This window comes from Equus przewalskii, chromosome 6, assembly GCF_037783145.1.
Source record: "Equus przewalskii isolate Varuska chromosome 6, EquPr2, whole genome shotgun sequence".
In the NCBI taxonomy this organism is placed as follows: domain Eukaryota; kingdom Metazoa; phylum Chordata; class Mammalia; order Perissodactyla; family Equidae; genus Equus; species Equus przewalskii.
This window is the reverse complement of record NC_091836.1, coordinates 38134768-38148377: the sequence shown is the minus strand read 5'-3', so window position 1 is coordinate 38148377 and position 13610 is coordinate 38134768. Positions and strand designations below refer to the sequence as shown.

The 13610-nt window shown below is 48.9% G+C and overlaps 1 protein-coding gene across 1 annotated transcript in view; it reads right to left on the bottom strand.

The window, feature by feature from the left end:
* The window catches only part of KCNJ5 (potassium inwardly rectifying channel subfamily J member 5), a 29842-nt gene extending 17274 nt beyond the window's left edge, over positions 1 to 12568 (bottom strand). Inside the window, exon 1 of the mRNA XM_070623419.1 lies at positions 11924 to 12568. The gene's annotated coding sequence lies outside the window, so the exon portion shown is untranslated. The remainder of the gene's footprint in view (positions 1 to 11923) is intronic.
* Between the last annotated feature and the right edge of the window lie 1042 nt (positions 12569 to 13610).

The window sequence follows — 13610 nt, the reverse complement described above, 5'->3', positions numbered from 1 at the left end:
CTTACAGTGCATCTCCTGCCTGGCTGCCTTCTCTCTAATGGCGCCCTTGCAGACATGCCGCAGAGAGCAGGGTCTCGGGTAAGCAGTATCCTCCTCCATTTCACGGGCAGTAGAAGTGGATCTCAGTGGGGAGAGATTTCTGACATAAATGCTTCACAGAGGGTAGAGGGAGCTCCCTCTCCAGGGGAGGGCTATAAGGACGAGAGTGGATCCAGTCACCTCCCAAGCTCACTTCTGGGTCGGATGTAACAGATAATGATCACCAACAATGAAGGCATCCTGGAATACCAGGGCTGTGGAGCTCTGTGAGAGCAGTGGAGGTGGACCGCATGCGCTGCTCTCCATGCCCAGGATGCTCCTCACTGCCACGGGCTCACGAGGACTCGGAGAATGCATACTCCTTTTAGCTCTGCTCCAAATGCCCAAGCCAAGTGCCCAAGAAAGGGGATTCTCTCAAGGTCTGCCACAGCCAAAGTGAATCTCGGCTCCCTTCTCTCTGGAATGCAAAACCGTCCCACGGCTGTGAGGGGCTGTGCGTGTCAGGAGAAGGGTGAGGGGTTTGCAGTGGAACATGGAGCCAGGGACAACGTGAATGGAGGACAGGCTGTGTCAGATGGGACACTGTCTCACTCTGGATGCCCCTGCACACCACGTTCCTGATGGCTGAGCTGCTAAGGCCTCTGCAAGGGAGCTGCTGTGTGAGGCATGTGAGGAAGCCTCGGGTGATGAGGGCCCCGCTGCCTCAGACTGCTCAGACTGACCTCTCCCTGGGGAGCTGTCACAGGCTCATAGGTCCCTCTGGCTCAGGCATCCTGGGCCTCCATCCTGGCGCTGCCTCTGTCCGTCCAAGGGGAGCCCTTATATTTGGATCATTGTTCGGAACAAAGTCTAGGTGGGGATGTGGATGCAGACCTGAGGTTGCTCCCAGAGAAACTCGGCTGTCCTGGTTTTGACTCAGAGACACCCTGGCTGGAGCCAGCTCTTTGGGGCGCATCTATCCCATCGTGCTGCTTTCCCCCAGGACCTTTGTGCTCATTTGGCTTTTGTTTTAAACACATGTTCAATTTATTTCCTGCAGCAGGTTATGCTGATTTCTTGTTTTTCTTTGCAAAATAGCCTTGGAAGTGAAATTTCTGTGTATGCTATGCTGAGGTAGGTGCCTTCTCATTTAGTCATCTCAACAACACTGTGGAGTAAGTACAATGTGTCCATTCTACAGATAAGGGGACTGAGACTCAGAGAAGGTAGGGAACTTGCCCAAGGTCACAAAGCTAGGAAGCAGCAGAATGGGCTTTGAACTGACACTGTCCTGACCTCAGAGCCCATACCCTCCCGCTCTCCCACCTGACGTCCGTCAAAGTCCAGAACACTAAACAGTGTGATGTTGGTCCTGACTTATGACCCCAAATCTCCTGGCCACATCTTCACCCTGAATTACACGGGACTTTGTAGCTCCCTCCGTTGAGTCTCTTTCCTATATAGGAAATGGAAATACTCATGGGAATCATAACATGAATAAAATATGTGTCAGTTTTTAGAAAAATTACACCCTACTAAATACTAGTATAATGCACTTGGCCCCCAACCTGAATTGTTACACATTAAGAACAGGTATGAGGTATGAAGTAACACCAGTATTACTATTAAATGGAATTATTATGGAGTAATTTGCATGTCTGCAGGGCTCTCTCAGCTCTGGGATGGCTCCTGAGAATCCTCCTACGTTAGTCTACCTTCAGGGCTGGCAGCTGTGGCTTGCCCAGGGCACACAATGCGGGTTAACTCGCTCCCGCAATGATGACATTGTCAACATAGAAACACCGAATGGGAAGGTTCTGTCGTACAAACACTGAAAGATTTAACAGCAGGTCTAGCAGGCAGCCCTGACTTCTGGATGCACAGGGAGGTGGCTGGGCAGTGCCACGAGGGACACCAGAAGGTGAGCCTGGCCCTTCAGAACCTCAGGCAGCCCAGAAGAGAAGATAATTGGCTGCTCATTCAGACTGCATCCTTGCAGGATTCTCCACCGCAATTCTAAGGATGTAATGAAACCTCGTGCATTGCTTCATGGTATCTGGAGAGAGACAGGTACCTTAGGAGAAGTACTCTGGGCTGATCCCACGCTTACTTCATCATTAAAGAAACAAAAATGCAGACAGTCCACAATAAAGATGAAAAACACAGAGAGGATTAAGTGGTGTTTCACTTAAGGATTTTTAAGGAAAGATAGAGTTCTTGCCTGAAATGAGAGCAGACAGATCTGGCATTTGCTTGTGGAGTTCAATTCTTTGGAGAAAATACAGAGACAGAAAGATCATTTTGCTGGAATTTAAAAGATCTATTTGAGTGTATCTAAGTGAGTCCACATATATTCAGGAATTTTTCAAAGGGCAGAATGAGGTCTAATTCAAGGTATGGGACATATATTTGAAAGGATTAATCACACGTGAGTACCTTTCAAGCAATTCAACATTTTATGTGGACCTAATTATGGAGCAGGGTGTCTATGGAACAGGCCTGGGACTGAGGTTCCCAACCTGTCTGGCCTCATTTGCTAAAGATGGTATATTTTGTTGCCCTCCTGGGCCGACTGCTGCGGGCCACTTGTGGGGCCTTACTGCTATTCATCTCAGTACTTAGCCATGGCTTCCCAGCCACAATCCAGATTCACCCTCCCGCGGAAGATGTATGAAAAATCATGAATAAAATTAATTCATTTCAGATTTTTCCCACATTTGTATCTGTCTAGGCAGTACTTTTCCTTTTTGAGCCTGCTAACTCTCTGAAAATGAGCAGCATAGTCCTAATACATTTTCTTCATTATAACCCCGCACTGTGAGTATATATTCTGCATTAAATAATAAAGGAGATTAATAATTAAATCAAAATGAAAAACCACTTGTTTCTTCTCTACAGCCCCAGGGGCGGATTTCCTGGGCTGATGCCAATTTATCAATGACGATTAGAGAATATGAGACAGGAGGAGAGCAGAGAAAACAGTATCAAGAAAGCAAGATAATGTGAATATGCATATACTTATGTACAAGTAGAAAAATAGGCAGTGACACAAGTCAAGTGAACGAGTGAGAAAGGACCAGAGAAACAGGACATAATAGGTAAAATGCCAATAATTATAAGGAAACCTGCTGGGAGCCTACCTTACACCAGATTGTATTCTAAATGCTTTACAGGTATGAGCTCATTTAATCATTTCAGAAAAGAGACGAGATAGGTGCTGTTCCTCCATTTGATAGACGAGGAAACTGAGGCGCAAGGGAGGGGGAGTAAATGGCCCCAGAACTAGTGTGGTTGATCTGGACTTGAGCCCAAGCTGACTGGCCCTGGGGTCACACCCAAAGTCTAAGGAAAACAAGCGAATGAGAATGCCCCAAATGATGCAGTACAGAGGAACTCACAGGGGAATGAGGGACCAGGAAAAGTCAGTGCGCCAGAGAAACATAGGTGAAGAGGATTGGAGTAGGAGTTGTGAATGGAAGGAGGTTGAGAAAACCAAGAACGAAAAGAAGAGACAAAGCGAGGAGAAATGAAGCGAGCATGGGTGTCAGCCTGAGAGCTGGGCAGACGAAAAGAACAGGGAAGAGAGGCAGGCAGAGCGAGTAAGTCCTCAAACTCTCACTCTCAGAACTGCGCGTCCGCTTTCCTGCTGACTGCCGAGCATTTCAAGGCAGACATTACTACACCCATCTGACAGGAAGTCAGCGGAAGTTCTGAGAAACCAAAGGACATGCCCAAGGTTACACAGTTAGCTCATGGCAGATCAAAAAGAACTGCTGTCAGTTACAAAATGTTGATGAAGGAAATCAAAGAATCTCTAAATAAATGAAGGAACATACTGTGTTCATGGATTGGGAGACCCAATACAGTAACGATGTCCGTTCTCTCCAAATCAATATACGGTTTTAATGCAATTCCTATCAAAATCCCACAAAACGCTTCCGTAGCTATAGATAAGATTATTCTAAAATTCACATGAAAAGGTAAAGGAACTAGAATAGGTAAAACAATTCTGAAAAAAAATAAAGTGGAAGAAATAAGTCTATTCAATTTAAAAACATTTTATAGCTACAATGATCGAGACTATGTGCTATTGGTGGAGGGATAGACACATAGATCAATGGTGCAGAACAGAGAACCCAGAAACAGACCTTCACAGATATGCCAACTGGTTTTTGACAAAAGTGCAAAGAAATTCAATGTAGGAAAGACAGTCTCTTCGACAAACAGTGCCAGAGCAATTGGATAACCATAGGCAAAAAAGATGAGCCTTGACTTAAGTCTCAGACCTTAGACAAAAATTACTTCAGAATGGATCATGGACTTAAGTATAAAGGATACAACTATAAAACTTTTGGAAAAAAGCATGGGGGAAACTTCAAAATCTACGGCAGGCAAAAGGCTCTTAAACTCAACGGTGAAAGCCTCATCCATAAAAGGAAGAATTGGTAAATTGGACCTCACCAAAATTAAAACCATTTGCTCTGAAAAAGACCTTGTTAAGAAGATGAAAAGACAAGCTACAGAGTAGGAGAAAATATTTGCAAGCCACATATCTGACAAAGATGAGTATCTAGAACCAGATACTAAAGATACTGACTGTATAAGGATCTCTTAAAACTCAACAGTAAGACAAACAATCCAATCAGAAAATTGGCAAAAGAAATGAAGAAACGTTTAGCTGAAGAGAATATATGGAGGGAAAATAAGCTCATGGAGAGCTGGTCAACAGCATTAGCCACCAGGGAAATGCAAATTAAAGCCACAATATGATATCATTGCACACGTTTCAGAATGCCTTAATAAAAAATGGCAACAACACAAAATGTTGGCAAAGATGTGGAGAAACTGGATCACTCACACATTGCTGGTGGGAAAGTAAAATGGTACAGCCACTATGGAAAACAGTTCAACGGTTTTCTTAAAAAAACAAAACATACAACAACCATATGAACCATCGAAGGCACTTATGGGCACTTATCCCAAAGAAATGAAAACTTATGTTCACGCAAAAACCAGTATACAGATATTCACAGCAGCTTTATTAAGATAGCTCCAAACTGGAAACAAGCCAGATGTCCTGCAAGGGGTGAATGATTAAATCAACTGTGGTCCATCCACACTATGGAGCACTACACAGCAATATGCACACACACACACACACACACGCACACACATCTGAACCTGGATGAATCTCCACAGACTTATGCTGAGTGAAAAAAACCAATCCCAAAAGGTTACAGACTGTGTGATTCTATTTATAGAACATCCGTGAGCTGACAAAAACTGCAGAAATGGGAACAGACTAGTGGTTGCCAGGGCTTGAGGAGAGGATGAGATGGGAGAGAAGTAAGGGTGGCTATAAAAAAGGGCAACATGAGAGATCTTCGCGGTGATGGAAGTGTGTTTTTCTTCCCAATTCCCTCTGCCCTCCACACCCCCACCCCCACCTCTGGTAACCGTACACCTGTTCTTTTTTTCTACGAGATTTTTCGATTCCACATACAGTCACGTGCCACATAACAATGCTTTGGTCAATAATGGACTGCAAGTACGACAGTGGTCCCATCAGATTAGTACTGTACAGCCTAGGTGGGTAGTAGGCTATACCATCTAGGTCTGTGTAAGTGCACTCTGCGATGTTCACATAACGACCAAATCACCCAACAATGTATTTCTCAGAACGTATCACCGTCATTAAGTGACGCACGACTGTAGTGAGATTAGACGATACTTGTCTTTGTCTGACTTATTTCACTTAGCATAATGCCCTCAAGGTCCATCCATGCTGTCAAAAATGGCAGGATCTCCTTTTTTATGGCTGAATAATATTCTATTGTGTATATATGTGGCGTATATATGTATGCACACCACAACTATACACCACAACTTTATCCATCCATTGATGGACACTTAGGTTGTTTCTATATCTTGGCTATTATGAACAGTGATACAATGAACATGAGGATGCAAATATCTCTTCAACATAGTGTTTTCATTTCCTTTGGATATATTCCTAGAAGTGGAATTGCTGGATCATATGCTGGTTCTATTTTTTGTGTGTGTGAGGAAGATTTGCCCTGAGCTAACATCCCCTGCCAATACTCCTCTTTTCTCCTTTTTTCTTTCTTGAGGAAGATAACCCTGAGCTAACATCTGTGCCTTCCCCTACTTTATATGTGGGATGCTTCCACAGAATGGCTGATGAGTGGAGTAGGTCCACAGCGAGGATCCGAACCCACGAACTCCTGGAGCCTGAAGCAGAGTGCGCAGAACTTTAACCAGTTGGCCACAGGGTCAGCCCCCAAGATAGTTCTCTTTTTAATCTTTTGGGAAACCTTCACACTGTTTTCCATAGTGGTTTCACCAATTTGCATTCCCACCAATAGTGCACAAAGTCCTTTTTCTCCACGTCCTCACCAGCATTGAACACTTGTTGGCTGACAGCCATTCTAACAGGTGTGAGGTGACATTTCATTGTGGTTATGATTTGCCTTTCCCCAATGATTAGTGATATTGAACACCTTTTCAAATACCTATTGGCCATTCATACGTCTTCTTTGGAAAAATATCTATTCAGGTCCTTTACCCATTTTTAAATTGTATTTTTTGTTTTGTTTCTGCTATTGAGTTGTATGAGTTTTTTAGTATATTTTGGATATTAGCCCCTTATCAAATATATGGTTTGCAAATATTTTTTCCCATTCTGTAGGTTGCCTTTTCATTTTGTCAATTGTTTCTTTTGCTGCGGGAAATGTCTCACTGCCAAGTTTTTTATAGGTTTTGATGTTGTACTACAGTTTTGCAAGATGTTCCCATTGAGAGACACTGGGTAAAGAATATAGGAGCTCTCTCGGCATTATTTCTTAAACTGTATGTGAACTTACAATTATCTCAAAAGAAAAAGCTTAATAAAAAATAAGAGAATGAATACAGTAGAAAAGGGATTGAGCTAAAGAATCACTAACGGGCATTTATGGTCAAGAGAATGAGTGAGAGAAAAAGACAAAAATGGAGGGGAAAAGAGAGCCAAACTGAGAAGGGAGAGAAAGAAAGAAAGGAAATAAAATGTGACCAAGTATGAGCACTTAAGAGAAGGAATGCGTTGTGCCGCCGAGCGGATTCCGACCCTAATGCCCCCGTGGACGGCAGGGGAACCCTGCCTGGTATCTTCGCACCACCCTCTCCCCTCCTGGTGCTGTATCAGACAATGCTCCCCTGCTATTCATAGGGTTTTCATCACCAAGTTTTTTGGAAGCGGGTGGCCAGGTCCTTCTTCCTAGTCTGTCTTAGTCTGGAAGCCCCACTGACACCTGTCCACCATGGGTGACCCTGCTTGTGTTGGAAACATCAAAAACAAAGCGGGCCACCGTGGTGAGAGCACTGAATCTTAACCACTAGACCACCAGGGCTGGCTTCTTTTAGTCAGCGCAAGGGCAGGCTCCCCCACGGCTGTCTCACGGCCACAGAAGCGGGACTCTCCAGGCCCCTTCCTTGGGCTCCCTTCTCTCTTCCACCATCCCACAAACCTCACTGTTTCCCAAGCCCCCTTCGGAAGCCCTCCCTGTTTCCCCTGGCCCTCCTTCAGCCCTCTGTGCATCTCTGTAATGGTGCTTCCCCCGATGGTGTAATGCAGCCATGGGCTCTGTCAATGACAGTCGTCCCCAGTTAATTGTCGGAGAGAGTCCAGGGCAGGGCAGGGCAGGGTGTGTAAAGGACCCAATCTTCTATCGCAGGTTCCTACAAGGTCTGACCTGTGGTAGCTCGACATACACGTTTTTGAAGGAATATATGAGTGACTTTTTAAGTGTGTCCAATAAAGGACACTTTCCGAAGTGACTGAAGCCACCGGCCTTGGGACTGGTTGGCCTACATCCCCTGACGTCCAATGGCATTGCTCTGGATAGCCCAGGGGAGCTGGCTGTCAGAGCCTCTGTTTGTGGGGGCCTCTCCGCCCTGGCACCTGTGGGCTCTCTGATCCCTGCTGGATGGCCAGCTTCCGGGAGCAGAGGCAGCACCTCGCTGCTGTTGCTCTTGTGACCCTCCTCCAGGCCAGGCTCTGAGCGCAAGTGCCCTACAGCAGAAGCTTGGGCGGGGAGCCAACACTGAGGGCAAGGCACAAGACGTGGGCTTGGCTCCAGGCTCACTTCTCCGCTCTTGCTTTTTACCCCTTTTTCCTTTATGAGCAGCAAGAAATAATGTAGGATGATGGCATTGGAGTCTCCCTGATTTTAAGGTCGGGGGCCTGAAATGTGAGAGAGGAGATAGGGCCGGGCAGCACACCAGCCCCAAGGACCAAGTCACAGACAGGAGAACTGAATGCTCCTCATGGTCTCTCTCTCCCTCACCCTGTATTTCCATTTTCCCTCCCCACCCCCCAACCTCTCTGGGTTGACCCATGGTGACCAGGAAGTGCTGTTGCCACCTGCCAAACTGGTCAGATTATCCCTGACCTTTGCCCCTCTGCCTGCTGCCTGCTCTAGTCTGGAACGAGAGTGGGACGTAACATTTAAGCCCCGGATCCTCTCCAGGTCACGTGTTAAGGGTTGGCTCTGACATTTCACTTGACACGGCTGTTGGCAAGGGACACTGCCATCCTGGGCTCTGTTGACCAGAATAGCTCACTTATCACTTATCAGAATGCCAAGGTAGGAGGAACTAGATAAGGCCTGTCAAGGGCCACCACTTTGTCCCTCGGCAACCAGGGTCTCAGGAAGGGGAAGCAATCCCCTCTGTTTTAAAATAATTCCAGAGAAAGCTACTCCACAAGACTCTTAGAGAAATTTTCTCAAACGCCTCCCTACAATCCTTTGTGTTTCAGCTCCCATTCTTCTTATGTTGTCCTTAGGAAAAACAGAAAAATTCCTCTGTGGCTGACAACTGTCTTAATAGACGTCTGATGGTGGGCCCCTTCTTACAGACACTGCCAATGCTAAATGGCCTGTCTGTAGCTCGGAGACAGTGAAAATTTTAGTCTAAAAATGGCTCCTTCAAACTACTTAATGGATTCCTGGACCCCTCCTTTCTCTCCATCCTCCTCCCACCCCCAGCCTAAATATTCAATGAGTACTGGCTCAGAAAATGCAAGCTTTTGCTAACGTTCTCCTAAGTGGAAAGCATAACCCTGCCTGGATGATCACATTCCAAAGGTTTTCAAAAATTAGTTATTCCTGGCACATGCTAGGGGATCAAATGCATGGCTGCTGAACTGACTTAAAAACAAAAAACAGAAGTAGACACAGTTTCCACAGAGGTGAGTGCACCCCCGCTCGTGGCTTTGGCCACAGAAGGCCCTAAGGGCCGGTCATTTCCAGGGCAAACGGGAAGTGGAGAGTGGGCACTCTCGCCGTCTCTTCCCTGCTGTGGGGTTAATTCATCATGGGGGAGGAGAGCAGCTTTAGAGTCTCTCGAATTCCTGGACAAGAAACCTAGGCAGGCACTTGCCGAGAGCCTGGGGGATCTTGCCATGCAGCCGGCAGGGGCAATGAGGCCGAGAGAATGTCTGTGACAGCCACGCTGAGGTTTCTGCTGGACCAGCACACGGGAGAGCCCGCACAGCTCAGGATGTGCCGGCAGAACCCGTGTTGGGGAACGCCACTGAGATGTGACTTCATGGCCAGAGAGGGCAGCGTAGCCTCCAGGACAGCCCTGGGCGGAGAGCACAGGGGACCCCTTCTCCTTGCACACACTTTACCTCCATCTCCTCTTCCAGCTGCACTGCTTGCTGGGTGGGGCTCCTCCTGCCTCTGTTTAATGCAGGCATGCTACTTAAATAAGAAACGCTGCCCACGAGGGATGCCAGCAGTGCCTCCTTGGAGAGGACGGCAGAATCTATGTCTGAGTGGTCTCCTTTCTGTCGCAGAGCTAGACGGTGAATCTAGAACATGGTTGAGGGAAAATCAGGAGCGCTGTGCTCTGGTGGAATGTACACACAACTTCTCTATGTGATGTTCCTCCTTCAAGGTGGCCCTGGTGCTATTCTAATAACTTACGCTGTTGCAATAATTTATTATCAATCTCATAATCAATGAACAGAGACTGACAAATAATAAACACTTTATAAATGCCAAAAAGTATTCCTTCCAAAGTAGAAGAATGCTTGCCTTTCTAGCCTTAGGTTTGAAGTCTCTGGTTGGAACTTAGTTTCAGATTATTTGGGTCCACGATGGTGAAGAGGGGTGGGAGGAGGGGAGGTTGGGAGGAACAGTGGGAAAAGCAGTGGATGGGAAAAGAAAAAAACAATATCAGCATGCACATAAAATGTGTCATATCACATGGAGAGCATTGAATATGACAATTCCTTGCTATTATTGCCAAGAAGCTCACATCCTGTGCCCCAGGACTCCCACTAAGCAGAACGATGCCGTCTCAGGTCAGGTCAACAGTTTCAAATCCCTGTCAAGCTGACCGCACGCTTCGTGTCAGAGCCCAGCCAAGGGCCTTTTCCCTCCAACCCCCACATCATTAGCTCTGTTTGAGTCTTCCATCAGATTCTGGAAATCCCATGGTCCTCATTCAGCCGGCTAAGGGGATTTACACCTGGGTTTTGAGGGAAAGGTATGGGTTTGGGAAGGCCAGAGCACCTTCCAGGGTGAGTCAGTGATAGCACAAAGACTGCGTTTAAAGTTAGAGGACAAGCGTTAGAAGACAGTAGCTTTGCCACTTATCTGTGCTCAGCACTCTCTAAGCTCTGGGCTCATCCACAGAGAGGGTGAAAGGACCCTCGCCTCATGGGACCGATGTGCAGATTAACTCTGATGAATGCGTCCAGCTCAGAACTTGGTTCCATAAATATTAGCTTGTTTTCACTGCCTCTCGCCTACATGGAAAGATGCTTGTGAACAGGAAGCCCTATGATGCGTAGCTCAGTGATGAAGAAAACATACATTTTGGAGTCAGAGCCAGGTGAGAAGCTCACTTGTTCAGCTATGTACCTCTGGCAAGTTCCATTGCCTCAATAAGCCACAGTTTCTCAGCTGTAGAATGAAGATGATCATATCTGCTCCATTAAAAGGATCAAAAGACAGCAAAGCACTTGGCACAGTCAGACACGAAGCAGTCACATGCCTGTTGATCTTCTGGTGTTTGAAAGGACTGTCAGGACAGCTGCTGGGCTGGCCTTACCCGATCCCATGTCTCGGGTAGGCCCTGGAACTTGGGGGACCAGACCTGGTCCGAGGAGCCAGCACGGACCTAAGGCTGCTCCGCAGTGGGGGGAGGACAGCCCAGTTTGAGGGGAGGCACTGGGCAGCTCTCCAGGGAGCTACATAGGTTTGGGGAGAAGGGGAATAATGATGATGCCCTTCCCTATTCCCCACCCCTGCCCTTGGAGCTTTGAGCCCTGCTCTTTCCGGACAGTTTGAAAGATGTTTAAAAAGAGATAGAGAAGCACGCGGAAAGTGACCTGACGGCAAGAGGCAGAAATAGCAAGGTCATGGATCCAATTTGGCCAGACTTAAAAGAAAGCAACATTAAGCTGAGGATCTAAGGCTGAGGGAGATGGCCACCCCACCCCACCCCACCCCAGCCCTCTACAACCCCCCTTGAAGGCAGAGCCATTGCCCAGGGCAATGATGCCCCCTCCCCACCGCCCTGGCCTCTCACACCACTGACGGGGGCTGTCAGACCCCAGCGAATTTCCATGCTCCAGTACCAGACCAGAGATGTTTACAGCCCTCAGAAGGTTCAACTCCCAGTGACCAGGGCAGCTTGCAGGCTACGGAGATCTGGGGTTTCCTGGCTGAACTTTGGACCTGCCCTAAGCATCCCCTGTTCCCATCGGCTCCCAAACTGGCAGGTCCCTGGTAAAAGCTAGCCGCGGCGGGCAGTGGGCGCCCCGAGAGTGGCCGTCCTGCCTTCCAGAACCAGCGAGCGGGGAGAAATGAAGGAGGAAAAGAAGACAACTTACTTGTTGAGATCGGAGCTTCCAGGTCCCACTGATGCTAACTTCTGAGGCGTCCCTTAGAGGCGGTGCAGGGGGCGTTCAGGGTCCTTGAGGGGACTCTCCAGCCCCAGCCATGACCGCAGCCTCAGACTCCGCCTGGCGCCGCCCCCTGCCTGGGGTCCTGAGGGCAGAGGCTCTAAGCCATCCTGTCCCTTCCCTCCAAGCTTCTCCAGTCACTCCCTTTCTCCAGCGAGAGCGGAGGAGGCTTTCTCGCTCTCTCGCTCTCTCTCTCTCATCCTCCTCCCTCCCTCCTCCCCGCCCTCTTCTCTCCCCTGCTTCTCCTTCCCTCTGGCCCCACTGCAAACGAATCTCTATGTAATAACGTGTAATAACCGATTTAAAGGGCCACAGGGAAAGGCGGTAGGGGTGGGGGGGCTGGGGTCGGGGATTCCCCTGTGATGCGGACGCGGTCAGTTCTGAATGAATCCGATACGGGATGGTGGAGGAAGAACCTGAGGGGCGGGGTGGCGCGGGGTCGGGGGGTCGGAGGGGTCTGGGGGCCGGGGTGGGGGGAGCGGGGGTGGAGGCGGCAACTCTGCGCTCCCTTCCTGCTGCCCACTCTCCCTTCCCGCAGGCTCGCCCACCTCCCTGCTTCACCCGGCCTGGGGTACTGGGGGTGCTTCTGGTCCTGCAGATGCAAAGGACGGAGATCTGTGCTCGCGCATGTGTGAGCGCGCGTGTGTATGTGTGTGAGCGCCCGCGTATCTAGTGGGTGTGGTGGGGCAGAAAAGACTGAGGGCAGAGACCTTGGCTCAGAGCCTTGGAGGGGCTGCTCAGTCACCCTGCGTTGAGCACATTGAGGGGGGCGGTGGGCAGAATTTAGCTGCGCTTTTTTCCATGGAACAGAGCAGATGGGAGGCATTCCTTCGGGAAGTTCGAGGGACCACAGTTCGGGCACTCCATCCCCACCCGGATGGCTCTCCCTCCTGTGAGTGGAGTGAGGCTCTGGGGCGCCCTGCCTCGCCGCCGTCTGGAGATGAAGCCGGTCCGGAGACAGTAAACAAGTCTGCGGTGCCTTGGGCTCTCTGCTCAGCCCCTGGCCATCCTCTCCAGAGGCATGTGGCAGTGGCTGGGTAGGAATAGCAGAAAATACTCCCGCTACTCAAAGACGTCTCTGAGCAGTCCAGAGGCAGAGCCGGGCTGAGGACACAGCTGGGCTGCTGGAGCCACCACCTTAGCAGGCACGGCTCATGCCATCCTCCTGGATCCCTCCCTGCCTTGAGGAAGGGTGATCGTATGCATTTATTCTGTAATTCTTGTGAGCTGTAGGAAGGGCAGCTGCAGACGTCACAGCCCCTGCAAAAGGAGGGCGCCCTAACCCTGCTGTCTGGGGAGGGCGGACAGGCTTCTCTGAGGACTGGTCTGTGCGGGGCGGGCGGCTGTTCCTAGCTGCTGATGTGAGTCCCCACCCCTCCCTGTCTGTTGCCCAGCCTTTTGGTTTCAACATCCCAGCCCCAGGCCCTAAATGTGTCTCCTCTCCACAGGGCAGGTGCACCTGATCAAGCGTGTGAGACCAGTGTCCGCCAGACTGTAGGCTCCACCAAGACAGGGACTATGACTGTCTTGTTCTCTGCTGTGTCTCTGGCGCCCAGCACAGGTGCTCAATGAATATTTGTCTAGTGAGCACTGTCAACAAGAAAAACGGTTTATT